Raw genomic sequence first — 15938 nt, 5'->3', positions numbered from 1 at the left:
TCTAACCTGACTCCAACCCACACCTACCTGTACTCCAGTCCATGATTTGTGTGTTACACAAAATTACATCTGTCCCTGTTTCTGTAGTGCTGAACATCACTGACATTGGCTATGACTTTCTAAAGTTGTCTGACGTAATTAATATGTGACAGAGGTTAATAATATTACCTGACAAACTTCCAATGCACCAGGGACACTTGGTTATGGTTCTCTGCCCCAAGTCCCACTGAAAGGCTTGCAATGCTCAAAAGAATCCATTCTACTCAGCGACCAAGCATGGAAGGCTCGCTCTATCTGCCCCTTATATTTTCTTAACAGTTAAGATTTTCTGCCCCAAGTCCCACTGAAAGGCTTGCAACACTCAAAAGAACCCATTCTACTCAGCGACCAAGCATGGAAGGCTCGCTCTACCTGCCCCTTATATATTCTGTAACAGTTAAGGTTAATATCAACAAATATTCTCCTTTGTGTGTTATAAAGCAAACTCACTGGTTCCAAAAGCACTGGCAAAAATCCCCACCTACCCATTTCATCTATTAATTTACTAAGTAATTGGACAAACAATCTATCACTAGAAGTATATCCCTCTGTAGTGCATTGGATTTCAGCCGTGCGGAACTCGGATACAACAAAATAGAGCTCTGCTTCATTAAAAAAGAACAGTGTGCTGTTTTCAGTACACACTACATTTACTTGCTTCTAGAAAAAACTGTGTGCAGTTTACAGTATAAGTGGTATATTTTTTAAGAACACACCTGGAGCAAGCTATCTTTAGTAACTTGCTTTTAGAAATAAAAACTGTGTGCAGTTTACAGTATAGGTGGTATATTTTTTAAGAACATACCTGGAGCAAGCTATCTTTAGTAACAGTGTTATCTGGTATAGTCCCGCTCCGCTCGCCCTCGCCTACCCATTTCATCTATTAATTTACTAAGTAATTGGACAAACAATGTATCACTAGAAGTATATCCCTCTGTAGTGCATTGGATATCAGTCATGTAAAACTTGGCTACAATAAATTATTTGCTTCATTAAAAAAGAACAGTGTGCTGTTTTCAGTACACACTTTACATTTACTTGCTTTTAGAAATAAAAACTGTGTGCAGTTTACAGTATAAGTGGTATATTTTTAAGAACATACCTGGAGCAAGCTATCTTTAGTAACTTGCTTTTAGAAATAAAAACTGTGCAGTTTACAGTATAAGTGGTATATTTTTTAAGAACGTACCTGGAGCAAGCTATCTTTAGTAGCAGTGTTATCTGGTATAGCCCCGCTTCACTCTCCCTCGCTATGAAAGGGCTCGCTCTGCACCGTGCCCTGACCCCAAATCTCAACTGCCCACAGTACTGCCAAATTTATTGTGCCCTAAGCCCACCCCCTCTCACTTAATCCAATCACAACCTGTGTGTTACTGATACCGCCCTTCTGCTAAACTACTCAACCCTCTCCTACCCTATTATATTCCTATACTTTACAGCTTCCTCTTCTTCTACTCTAACATCATAGCCCATAACTACTTATTTACTAACACTTTATTTTGTACACTGTCCCAACAGCAGCAATGATATCATCCAAATTTTTCTCACCCCTCTGTTTACTAATAACGCTCTATATACCTTACCACCTCACCGCATATGAAAACCTACTCTGTCCAGAATTCAAATGCCCCAAATCCCAAACCTCTACCACTCTTGCTCTTAAGAAGTTAGAACAGTTTAATAGTACATTTTCACCTAAAGCAATAACTCCCAAATACTATCATTCTCTCAGATCCAATTGCATTTGCCAAAAAAAAAAAAAACAACAGGCAATATCTTAAGCTCATAAACAAAATCCTGAAACTCATAACCATATTGAACTACAACCTTACCAAGGATGGTGCCATCCACCCTATCCCTGGCTCATCCTCACCTGACAACCCTCACCCAAACCCTAACACTGCCACACCTGCTGACTCTAGCTCTGTGGGGTACAATTCTACCTACTTCCCTCTGTTAAATAAGCACCCAAACTCCTTTCTGGCCTGCCATCTAACATCAGAAGCCTAAATAATAAAATCCACTACCTCCATGCCCTCCTAGCTGTCCACTACCCAGATATTCCCTGTCTTACTGAAACCTGGTTAAAACCAGCAACTAAAGACACAGAAGTAACTCCTTCAGGGTATAACATCCTTAAGTTGGACAGGACATCCAAGGAAGGTGGTGGGGTAGCTGTATTATTTAAGTCCAACCTTACAGTCACTATTGACACCCAACAACCTCCCCAAGTAAATAATGCTGAAATTCTCATCACCAAAATACAAATAAATAAAAATAAATATAGATTTATTGTCAATATTTATTTACCCCCTGGAAAGAATGTCAGCACACTAGAACATATTCTGCACTGGTTAGCCTGCAACTATCCCCAAGAAACCATAGTCTTAGGTGACTTTAACATTGACTGGAATACCTGTTCCTCCGAAGCCCCTAGTAACCACATAAATCTTCATGGGATTACTCAAACCATATCCTCCCCCACTAGGTATAGCAAAAACAAAGGCAAAGGTAGTATCCTAGATTGGATCCTGATCAATGGTGACCCACAGATGTACAATTCAGGTACTCTACCCGATGATCTAAGTGATCATTGCCTTACCTATATCATCAGGCACAAAGCTGATAACCCCCATCTCCGCACGTATAAATTGATGTAACAAAAAAAACTTTAACCTAGACAACTTCCTAAATGATCTCAAGGCTTACAACTGATCAGAACATAAATGACTCCCACTAGATGAGGCCATGACCTTCTTTAATACTAAATTCCTCACTATCCTTAACTCATATACCCCTATCCACACCATCCATGCCAAAACTAGAACTGTCCCATGACTAACTAGACTTACAAAAACCAAAACAACTCATAGAAATAAGGCATGGACTACTTGGTATGCTACTAAAGACCCAATAGATCAGGTCAGTTACCAACATCTAAAGAATGACACTAAAAAATCCATCACATCAGACAAAAAAATACTACTATACCCACCTGCAACAAAAGCATCAAAACAAACCTCAAAAGTTCTGGGCTGGAATAAACAACCTCCTCCATCCAGGCCATAACACAACTCCTACCCCATCAGCAGAACTTGACAAAACACCAGAGGCAATTGCTAACACATTCAATTGCTACTTTACTGAAACTATCGAGGCACTAGTCACCCAACTCACTCCTACCCACCCCAACCCCTCCCACTTTACCCCCTGCTTTAACTCAAAGAATACCACAGATAGCTCAAATCTCCCCAAGACTCATCTCTCCTTTTGCTTCCAACCTATCCCTACTACCCTCATCCATGCCCTTCTCAAAAAACTAAAACCCACTACTCTAGCAGCTGACCACCTCCCTGCTGAGCACCTGCGATTAGCCATAGATGCCATTGCACTCCCAGTCTCTATTCTCATTAACGGATCCATCTCCGAGGCAACCATTCCATCAATATGTAAAATATCACATGTAATACCCCTATATAAAGGAGGTAGTTCCATAGAACTGCCCAACTTTAGACCCATAGCCATTCTGTCACCACTAGCAAAAATCTTGGAAAAATGCATCCACAAACAACTAATGTACTGCCTTAACCAAAACAAACTGCTGGCAGACTCTCAGCATGGCTTCAGACCACACCATAGTACCACATCAGCTCTCTTATCTTTCACTAATGTCATCAACCTTAATTGAAACAACAACAAACTATCATCAGCACTCTTTCTTGACCTTTCTAAGGCCTCCAATATGGTTAACAATCAGCTACTGCTCAGTACCATGAAATCAGTCTTCTTGGACCATCACTCACTACAATGGTTTCAGTCCTATCTAAGTGGTAGACAGCAGCCTGTCCTATGGCAGGATAAGCTGTCATCCCATCACCCAGTCACCCTAGGAGTCCCTCAAGGCTCTATACTAGGACCCCTCCTCTTCTCTATCTTCATAAACGACCTTCATACTACCATCCCAAATGCACACTGTATCCAATATTCAGATGATTCTACCTTGATATGCTCTGCCTCCTCTCAAACAAATCTCCTAACCCCAACCCAGGATACCTTTAATAGTATTAAAAACTGGCTAACTAATTGACAACTGCTCCTGAATCCTAACAAAACCAAGCTGCTGCTTTTCTCCCCTACCCATAGGTCCACTCATCCATTCTTCACTATTAAGTCTAACAATGGCACCATTATCTCCCCAGATGACCAAACTAAGCTCCTAGGAGTATCAATAGACAACAACCTCAAACTTGACATGCATATTGACCACACTATTAACTATGACCCACCTTCTCTCCACTCTCTTCTATGCCTCACCAGTATTTGCCAACCTTTCTAAAACTAACCTCAACAAACTATCCTCCTGTTACTACCACATAGTTAGATTTGCCACTGGTAAAGCATATAGGACTCACCATTGCAGCAACCTAGTTCAACTTGAATGGCTGGAATTTCCTTCCCTTTTGCAGTTCAACCAGCTTATAGTAGCACACAAAGTACTCAACCAGCCGGATAATACCCCGACTCTCAAGAACATTATCAGCCCACATAATGCTCTCAGGCCACTTCAATCCTCAAATAAACTATTGGTTCTAACCCTAAAATCCAACAACACAGCAGGGGATTCTTTGTTTGCAAACTCAGTTGGTAAAATTTGGAACCTACTTCCTGCAGCTCTTAGCCAAGAATTTTGTCTATCCCTATTTAAAAAAGGCCTCAAAAATACTTTAAATCACACTGGCTCTGCCCCTGCCTAAACCCTGACTAACCCAACCCAACAACTTGATGTTTCTCTACTCAACTGATTATTAGCAAGCCAGTAATTCTATTGATCAAATGTGTTAATGTACAGTTTTGCCTGCTAGTCACTGAGTTAAACCTTTAGCGTGTGGTAGCGTATTCCTACTGTGCTAAACATTGTGAAATGATGTATCTATATTATTTTCTCGCTCCGTTAAACCTTTAGCATGTGGTAGCATATTTCTACTGTGTTAAACCTTGTGAAATAATGTATCTACATTCTTTTTTCGCTCTGTTTTAGTATTATTGTATTATTGATATTACTTGTTTTTTGGAGCTTTTCTCTCCAGGCCTACGCTGAAAATGGACATGTATTCAGTCAGACTATCTTGGTCAACAAATGTAAAATAAAATAAATAAATAAATAAATTACACCACACACAGACTGATACATTTAACACCCGTCCCGTTGTCAGTGGGCCGCTCATGGGTTGAACCTTGTCTTCCCTTTGCCCACACTGTCAAGCAATGGGACTTTAAAAGTCCAATTTTCTGATACATGCTGAATTGCCATGGAAAAGCTGAAAATACTTCAGTTTTTTCCATGGCAATGTGGTTACATCACCAACCCAGACCAGCAGGCAGAGGTATTCCCTATTAGGTCCAGGTGGTGTAAATCATACAGCAATTGTCTGCAAGGATTGAAGGGGATGGGGATTCCACTCAGAAGAGGCCTACAAAGGTTGCAGCTGTAGAGCAGTTTTGTTTTAGCGCTTCTACAGCTGCTGTTTGAGAAAGGACTGAGATTATTTGCCAGCTATCGAGGAAGGAAGCCAGCCAGCCATCTAGGAAGCCAGCCAGCCAGCCATCTAGGAAGCCAGCCAGCCATCTAGGAAGCCAGCCAGCCAGCCATCTAAGAAGCCAGACAGCAAGCCCGCAAGCCAGCAAGTCAGCCAGCCATCTAGGAAGCCAAACAGCCATCTAGGAACCCAGCCAGCCAGCCAGCTCTGAGAACATGCTAGCTAGCCATCTTGGGAGCCAGCCAGCCACTCCAGCAGGGAGGGAGCCTGCTAGCCAGCCAGTCACTCCAGCAGACAGAGAGCCAGTCATCTAGCCAGCCATTCCAGCAGGAAGGAAGCCAGCTAGCCCAGCGAAGACTGTGACAGTGGTAAGTACAACAGTGAATAGTATTTTGTGACTCAAGTTATTTAAAATGGGAATATTGTGCTTTATTTAAATTTAAGTTTTTAATGTTTAGAGGTAAACGGGGGTGGAGTATGCAGTATTTAAATCTGTGCAGTGGTAATATTAAGATTTCCAAGTAGTAATTTAAAATGGGAATATTGTGCTTTATTTAAATTTAAGTTGTTAATGTTTAGAGGAAACGGGGGTACAGTACGCAGTATTTAAATCTGTGCAGTGGTTATTTTGGGATTTCCAAGTAGTAGTTTTTAAAGGTATAAAAACTGTGTGTGTGTGTGTGTGTGTGTGTGTGTGTGTGTGTGTGTGTGTGTGTGTGTGTGTGTGTGTATGCAGATGTAATTATAATTGTTGTGGTTATTTGGGTATGATTTGGAAGTGTTATCTTTTAAAGGCTGAAACGTGTATAGAAGTTTTTTTTATTTCTGGTGGGGACAATCTTAGAGATAAATGTAGTGTGATATATTTCTATTGTCATGGCTTTTTCAGGGTACTTTCTGTTTACAGATAGAAAATACTTGAAGATAGTTTGCACTTTTTCATGTAGAAATGTGTACATTTTATGCTGTCTTTAATAGGTTCATAGATTAATACTAGGCTAACTGCCCTTGCGAGCCATTTTAAGCCTAGCCAATTATCCCCTGGGAGATTCAAACCCTGCACCTTGTATTTATAAGGAAAATACCTTAACCATTAGGTCACCCTCCCAACCTGAGGTTGAAATGTCCTGCTTTGTTAATAATAATATGAATATGGGTGTGCTGCTTTTACATGGACCTGTTTATTACATTATTGTGCTGGGTAAATTACTGTTAAAGGTTTATTTTTATTTCTCTTAATTGCTATGTTTTGAGGTAAAGGGGGTCCATGGGGTCTGCTGTGCATTGCAATTTATTTTAGCCGCTCTTGCAAGAAGTACTTTTAAAAGGTAAAATGTTTACATACCTTTTGTCCTTTTTCCTTTTTTATTTATTTATTTTTTTTTTTGTGGATGCATATTCAAAAGTTAATGCAAGTGCTTTTGGGATTGTGCTAAAACATGTCATTGTTTCAGTATAGCTTTCTTTTATAAGTAGCAAAGTTTGTATTTTGTTTTTAGCGATGTCTTCAATAAATTTACAATGTATTGCTTTCATTATAATCCAATTATGGCCATTGCTACTGTTGGGCCTGTTTGTTAATACATCATTCTGCTGTGTAAATTAGTGTTATAAGTTTATTTCTTTTTTCTTAACTGCTGTGGTCTAAAGGTAAATTGGATCTATGGTGTCTTTAGTGCATTCTCATTCATTTTAGAGTGGCTGTTTGGTACAGTGAAAATGTGTTTATTTTCTTGAGGAGTGGGGGGCATGTTCGACGGTACAAATAATGCATTTCATTTTCCACAAGCTGTGTTAATGTCAACGTTTCAAATGGCCAAAATGCCTCCTACATTACCTCATTTACTATTTTACCTTTTTTAAATGGTTTGTAATGTTAATTCTCTTCTGCTACATTCCTTAGGTCTTTCATATGCCAATAATTTTCAAACTAGTTCTTTCATATGCCAATGTTTTTCAAGCTAGTTCTTTCATATGCCAATGTTTTTCAAACCAGTTCTTTCATATGCTAATGTTTTTCAAGCCAGTTCTTTCATATGCCAATGTTTTTCAAGCCAGTTATTTTGCATGCCGGTGTTTGCAGCCAGTTCTTTCACATGCCAGTGTTTGTAGCCAGTTCTTTCACGTGCTACTGTTTGTAGCCAGTTCTTTTGTGTGCCAGTGTTTGCAGGCAGTTCTTTTGTGTGCCAGTGTTTGTAGCCAGTTCTTTTGTGTGCCACTGTTTGTAGCCAGTTCTTTCAAGTGCCAGTGTCCGTATTCATCCATCTAAAACCCCTTTTTCCTATTTTTGCACATGGGGTCATCGGGACATCATTTAACGATGGCAATCATCTAGAGCCAAGGCCAGTTCCTTCTCCGGTCTTCACTGAGTCTATATCAAAGAAGAAGAATGTTAAACTGCTTCATGTTTCATATGCCAATGTTTTTATGATTGTTATCAGGTGCCAGTCTTTTTCAAACCAATGATTTCACGTGCCAGTGTTTCTAGTCAGTTCTTTCATGTGCCAGTGTTTCTAGCCAGTTCATTCGTGCACAAATATGTTACTGCACCCTACTAACACACTTTTGCTAAATATGTTGCATATCAGGTAACTACAGATTCAAGCAGCAGCTTCATCACAGTCAGCCATCAGCAAGAGAATGTGCAAGTGGCAGAATTTTTGGAAAATGGAAGTCGACTGGATCGAGAGATGCAGTGATGTAAAAGCATTCTGCAGTTAGTGCAAGAAAGAATTTCTAGTGACCCACAGTGGAAGAAACGATGTTGCACGACATGAGGCAAATGAACAACATAAGACTACTATTCTTCAAGCAAAATCCAGTCACCTGATGACAAAGTGGGCAAGGAACACAAACATTGAGGGACCAGAACTTAGGATCATTGCAGCAGAAGCCTCTGAGGAGTTCTATGCTGTTAAGCACAATATTTCCCATAACAGTTTGGACTGTACAGTGAAGTTGGCCAGCCAGTTGCATGGTGACTCGGACATTGCAAAGAAACTATCTTGTGGAAGAACCAAGGCTGAAGCCATTGCTGAAAATGTTTTGGTACCGCACTCATTGGAATGCATCCTGCATGACCATCAAAAAACAGGCACTTCATTTGCAATTTCATCGGATGCTTCCAACAAGGGGAACATACAATTATTTACACTTGTTGTGAAGTATTTTTCTAAAGAAGAAGGGGTGGTGAATGGCCTTTTGGACTTCTGTGAAGACCCTGATGAATCTGCCCAGACTATATCACAGCAAATTTCGAACATTACGGAAAGGCACTCTTTGCCCTGGAATAGCATTTCAGCATATGGGACTGATAATGCCAGTGTGAACTATGGGAAGAAATCTGGGTGTGCAAACCAGATTAAAAGAAAAGTGCCCATCACTGCAGAAGGCTAACTGTGTTGTCTGCATCATTCATAATGCAACCAAAAAAGCTGCACCACAACTACCATATGATGTGGAAGTATTTGTGATGACATTTTTCAGCCATTTCTCAGGTTCTGCCACAAGGACCAGAGACTTGACAGACTTCTTTGAGTTTTGTGGCATGGAATTTGAGAGTCTGTTAAGACATGTGCCAACAAGGTGGCTGTCACTACTCCCAGCCATTGAAAAAGTGGTGAAAAATCTCCCAGTGCTCCAGTCTTATTTCCTCTCCCAGGGAGAAGAGGAGACCCCCTGGCAGATATGGCAGTACTTTTCAGGTAATGAGCATGGTGAGAATGCATTGCATACGCTGTACTATTTGCAATTTCTCAGTGCTGTTCTTGTGGATTTCAATGAACATATAAGTACATTAGAAAAATCAGCACTTACTGCCATGGAAACATTTTGTGTAACGGTCTCTCTGAAGCACAAACTGCAGGCAAGAGCTGAAGGTGCTTTCTTGTGAGGGAAACTTAGGGCACTTATGAGCACATTAGACAGCACTTCTGTTAACAAACTGAAAAGAGACTTCATCGTGTTCTTGGAGACAGCAGTAAAGTACTTAGAACAGTGGTCTGACTATAATAAAAACAACTACTTGTTTACACTGCCTAAATTATCTCTAAATGAGCCCTTTGCTTTCAGTGACTTACTCAATATGACCATTGCCCTGAGACTGCAGGATGTAGATGAAGACCATCTTTTCATGGACTACTTAGCAGTTAGGCCCTTGCTTGAACAGTTATGTACCACAAGCTTGACCCCAGGAAAAAAGTGGCTGAAGCTTTTCAGAGAAGGGCCTGATCTGACTGCACTATATCTGGTAATTGCTAGGGTATTATCTATACCAACATCAAATGCATTTGCAGAAAGAGTTTTTTCTTTGGTGAAAAGTAAATGGACAGATGTGCGAAACCGATGTAATGTGGACTTATTAAAAGTCGAACTAATGATGACTATAAATTACTGGATGAACTGTAGTGACTTTTATTCAAATATTGTATCAAACCGGGCCCTTCTTCAAGCCATAAAATCAAATGCAAAATTACACTTTTAAAAAAAAAGTGATTTAGTTAGTGTACTAGTGTGCAATATGTAGTTTTGTTTTTCTTTGCTTTAGCTTTAGTTTGTAATAAAAACAGTCTTAATTATACACATTTAACTTGTGCGTGGTATGTAGATGTTTTAGTTTTCTTTCAGAATAGTCATGGTTGGTTTATGAAGGATTGTTTTACTTTTTTTTAAAATAAACGTGTTTGCTTAATGAGTAGTGTGCTTTTTCCTTTTAAAGGTTACTTACTGCTACAACTGAGTAATGTGTTTTTTGCAGTAATGCTTCACTTCACTTAAATGGTTTGTGAGTTTTCAGTATGCTGTAATAACTTCACAATGTTGTACCCATAACTGTAATACTGCATCTTTTATAACACTTCTGGTGATGTCATGGTGGGGGTATGGCCAGTGTCATATTGGTTACACCCCCCATGTCCTACTGACCACACCCCCATGTCCCACTTTGGCCTTGTTAAAAGGTGGCAACTCTGCAGACTGATAGTCTGTAAAACACAAAGTAATGACACCTCATATCCAAAATAAGTGGGTACTTCCAGATTTGAATCTGAACACCATCACACAAGCTAATTTCCCTAGTCGTTTGAGCCACACAAGCTGCTTGATGGACAGGGATTATTCATCACACAATCAACTGCATAACTATGTACACTGTTATTCCTGCGTTAAGATATACAATGTATGGTTAATTTATATGTTACTGTCCTGAGACTTCCTAGAATGCTGATATACCATTGATGAGTTTCTGTTACAGCAGTAACAAGGGAACACTGCTGTGTTGGGGAGGTGGAACACCACCACATGTTCTGCTGGGATACACACTAGTTTGACTATCATGTCACCCCACTGTCTAACATCTCCTTTGACTCATGTACCAGTAATCTGCCGCAGTAGGAATATTCCATGCATGAGGCCTAGTGAATAGTAATGGAAACATGATAGTGGAATGGGTATCTGTAGTCTCATGTGGATGCTATTTCTGTCCAAGTAGCCCACTATATTTACTTGCATAATGTAGCAGATCCATACATACAATGCCATATCATAATAATTCTTACAAGTACTGTGTAGGTTACAGACTTAGCTTGTAAATGCAGCAGGTGATACAACTGTAGTTCAGGGCTGACTATTTCAGATGCAAGCAGTACATAGCAATGTAATGAGCAGGTTCAGGATGTGTGGGTTGCCTGCCATCATTTTTAATTTATGTATGTGAGTAGGAGTAAGGTGTCAGTCCCCACATCCCCAAGTTGTCAGTGAATGTGCTATGCATTGCCTCATAGCCAAAACCTCCTCCAAGTCCTCCTGTGACCGTGGCTATGATGACATAAGCAGTGGTGGGGGACTGTGTATCCCTTCCCTTTGCTAATCCTGCTGCAGCTGTTTCTGCATGATTATATTGTGTAGCATGGCACATACTGTGAATATATGTGTACATGTGGCTGGAGAATACTGCAGGGCTCCACCAGCTATAGCTAGGCACTGGAATCATGACTTCAGAAGCCCTATGATGTTCCTAGTTTGTGCATGTTTGTGAATGTGCTATGCATTGCCTCTTAGCCAAAACCAGAGTGTACTGAGCATGCCTATGTCTGCCTGCAGGGACATCAGCAGGGGGTTCCTCTTCCAAGTCCTCCTGTGACCGTGGCTATGATGACATAAGCAGTGGTCACAAGCAAATTGGTTGACTTCAACAACTGGCTAAGCTTCTGGTGCCATTTAAAGTGATACAATATCTGTCTGCCTGGGATGACATGGTCGACAGACCACAATGCTTTGCCAGAGATGGCCTGCACCTATCACCTGGGATTCTGGATACCGGCTAAGGTTCTTGCCACCCCTATAGTGCCTTTTTTAGGCAAGGTTCAAATGACAAACTCACCACCATAACAGGAACAGGCAAGCAAAAACTGAGGATGATGCTACTCAATGCTAGAAGTCTAAATCTCAAAATGCACTCACTCGAGGCACTCCTTAAAATGGAGAACATAGATATCTGTGCAGTGACTGAGACCTGGTTCAAGGCTCCAGAGAGCACCTCTGCACTGCCAAGCTATAACTCATACCACACTTTTTGGCCATGTAACCTGGACCGGAACACCAAAGGCGGAGGTGTGTCCATATTCATTAAGGATATCCACACCTCCAGGCTAGTTGCTCAGCATAATGCAGCCGAGGTTATCCAAATGAAACAAACTCGGGGCAAAACTGCAATCCAAATTGTAGCTTGCTACAGATCACCCACCATGCCCCAGGATTCCCACTCCTCTTTTCTTGATGTACTGGAAAATATTAGGGTTCAATCAAACATGCTAATAATGGGCGATTTCAACTACCCCACCATTAACTGGGAAAACTACTCATGTACCAACTCCTTTGCTCAACGCTTTCTGGAATAAATAAACTCCAATGCCCTGGATCAATTTATCCACAACCCCACCAGGGGCAACAATATCCTCGATCTAGTCATTACCAATATGAGTGACCGGTGTTCCTCACCTGAAGTCAACGCCTCATTGGTCTGATCCAACCATACGTTAATTACCCTAGATATCCACATCCTGCTCCCACCCCCCCACCCCATTAAGGAAACCATGGTAAAAAATTTCTCCAAAGCCAACTTCATGCTTCTTAAGACAGAAGTGGTGAACTTCATGACACCCATACAGATGGACAATACAGTTACGACTACTGAATCCTACACAATTGCACTTTATAAGCACTTACATGAGTGCATGGATCATGCTATCCCAAACAGAACCAAGACGCTATCCTCCAAAAAAAGGAAGCTAATCTGGTGGTCCCCTGCCATAAACAAACTGTACAACAGAAGGAAGAAACTGTTGCAAAAGAGAGTAAAATCTCATGAGTGGAGGAGCTCCCTGGTCAGCCTCAGTAAGAAGCTGTGATACCTGATAAAATTCTCCAAAGCTTGTTACAAAAACAAAATCACCACTGATTCTAAAGACAACCACAAAGCATTCTATAGCTATGTCAAGAATCTCAATGGCAACACTCAGATCTGCTCTGAGTTATAGCACAATGGCACTAAATATACAGACCCAACTGATATTGCCAAAATCCTGGCAGATAGGTTCAGTGCTAACTTTACCTCCCCTCTCACCCCCTAAAGAGGCCATCTCTATACCGGAAGAATGCAAAGTTCCTGTAATCACAGCTGCACAGGTAAAAGCCACACTCTCCAAAGCCAAGAACACAGCATCCATGGGACCAGACAACATCCCAGACTGCGTTCTACATGAACTACAGAATGAACTGGCACCCCACCTAAGTACCATGTTTAATGATAGCCTCACCTCAGGCTTTGTGCCTGCTTAATGTTGCACAGCAATGGTTATCCCACTCCACAAGGGGGGAGCCACCATGGACCCCAGGAACTACCGCCCCATTAGCCTGATGAGCCTGGTCTGCAAGGCCATGGAACATATCATCATGGAACTTATAAACAAAGACATTGGTAATCTCCAAACTCTGGACCCCACCCAGTTCGGGTTTGTAAAAGGCAGATCATGTATCCTAAACCTGATAGACTTTTTTGAAGCAGTCACCAAAGCCGTAGACAAGGGTAAGGTGGTTCACACAGCCTATCTAGATCTTGCCAAGGCTTTCAACATCATCCCCCACATTGGAATTATAGATAAACTCACTAAACTAGGTATAAATCCCTATGTCACAAGATGGGTTGCCAAATGGCTCACTGACAGAACCCACACTGTGAAAGTAGCAGACTCCAAATCTGACTTCAGACCAGTGACAAGTGGAGTACCACATGGTTCAGTCCTGGGTCCACTCCTGTTTGGTATCTACTTCTCTGAAGTACAGGCTAACACAGAAGATCTTTGGCTAATGAAGTTCACAGATGACTGCAAACTAGGAGCCATAATCAAAACTCCTAACGATGTGGACATCCTACAAAGGAGCCTCACTGAGACAGATGCCTGGTGTCAAAGCCATGGCTTCAAGCTCAGTGCCAAAAAGTGCATTGTCATCCCCTTTGGTAAAAACTCTGTACCCATGAACTACAACATAAGCGGTAGTATACTTAACACCGAAAGTATGATAAGAGACCTTGGGACACAGGTGTACAGTAGTCTCTCCTTTGATAATGACATCGCCACAGTAGTCAGGAAATCCTTCTACGTGGCACACCTCATCACAAAAGGTTTCTCATCCAGAAAAAAAGAGGTCATTGTTCCCCTCTACTCATCACTCATTAGACCCATTATAGAGTACAACGCCCCTTTTGGTATGTACCTCACAAGACACCTACAATAACTGGAAAGGCCGCAGAAATACCCCACAAAGAGGATTACCAGCCTCAACAGATACCCTACACAGACCGTCTCAAAAAACTCCAGCTTTACTCCGTCGCATATCGCCTACTCAGAGGTGATCTCTGCCTAACATACAAAGCTATGTCAAACCCAGAGCTGTTGGACATGCTCCACTTAAAGAAATCCCAATCCCTCCAAGCTACACACTCTAGGGACCTAAACCTTGTCACCACAATAAAAACATGCCGGAGGGATAGATTCATGTCCCAGAGACTTCCCATACTCTGGAATAAACTACCTATCTATATCAAACAAAGCTCCTCATTAGCACTCTTCAAGAAAAATCTTGATGATTGGATGGGAAATAGGAAATTCACCCCAGGGATCACCTTTGTGGCTCTGCTCGACAGTGGCACAGGAAAATAATTTTCTTGTTGGCAAAAGCCAGTGTACCTTTTTGGCTGGGTTTGTATAGGCCTCAGGGCCGATAGCCTAGTGCCTACCTATGAACCTATGTGCCTCATTATGTTATTTTTTTGTGGGTGTATGTGCATTTCTGATGAGTGTCACCATCTGTGGTTTCAGGGCATAGCCAGCATCCCCCAATAAATGGCCAAGTGTGATGTCCCCCTGTAGCAAACATCTGATACAGCTGTGGTGTGTGCCATATATGGGTGTCATGATAACTACCAGGGCTGCCAGCGCACGCATTCAGAATAATCCTCTGGGCATTGCACATGACTTAGCAGTTGATGAAGTGGTACCCCTTATGGTTAACGTAGATTCTACCCTGCTCAGCTGGTGGTGCCTCGATGTATAGATGAGTGCAGTCTATGGCATCCAGTATTTCAGGGTAGTGTGCTACATGGCAGAAGTGCTGCATATTGCTGGTTCTCACCTCAGGGATGAGGGGAAAAGATATGTTCTCACAGGCATGTGGTAGCATGGCATCCAGGAACTGGTGGAGTATCCTGGATGCAGATGCCTGTGACACCCCCATCATGTCCTCAGTTAGTCTTTGAAAAGTACCTATAGCTAGTATCCTAAGGCCTACACATACCTTTATTTCCACTGGAATGGGTTCTCCTCTGTTGGGTCTGGCTCTGAGTCGACGGTGGCAGAGCTCAGTCAGTTCTTATAATATCTCCCTGTCCACCCTGTAGCAGTCAACAATGTCCAGCTCAGGTACCTCCTGGAAGGTTACCCTGTGGCTGAACACCCTTTTCCTTTTCAGCCTAGGCCTATTGTCAGCAGTACCAGCAGCACCGACAGCACTGACTTCAGCATCTAGCACATAAAGATGTAGCAGACCTGGAGTAGCCCCTAGCATTATCTCAGTTAAAATTCCCAAGTCCATACTCCATTGGTCCAGAGTCTTCTTCTTTCAGCTGCTCCTGTTAGGAGTCACCACAGTGGATCATCTGTTTCCATTTCTTCCTGTCCTCTGCATCTTGCTCTGTCACACCAACCACCTGCATGTCCTCTCTCACCACATCCATAAACCTTATCTTAGGCCTTCCTCTTTTCCTGTTACCTGGCAGCTTCATCCTTAGCATCTTTTTCCCAATAT

General features: G+C 41.7%; 1 long non-coding RNA gene across 1 annotated transcript in view; it reads left to right on the top strand.

Moving 5' to 3' along the window:
* The window catches only part of LOC122809127, a 277534-nt gene that overhangs the window by 240630 nt on the left and 20966 nt on the right, over positions 1-15938 (top strand). The window lies entirely within an intron of this gene.

This window comes from Protopterus annectens, chromosome 1.part1, assembly GCF_019279795.1.
Source record: "Protopterus annectens isolate FY-2018-M chromosome 1.part1, PAN1.0, whole genome shotgun sequence".
NCBI classification, from domain to species: domain Eukaryota; kingdom Metazoa; phylum Chordata; order Ceratodontiformes; family Protopteridae; genus Protopterus; species Protopterus annectens.
The sequence above is the reverse complement of the archived record's forward strand: the minus strand, read 5'-3'. Positions and strand labels throughout refer to the sequence as shown.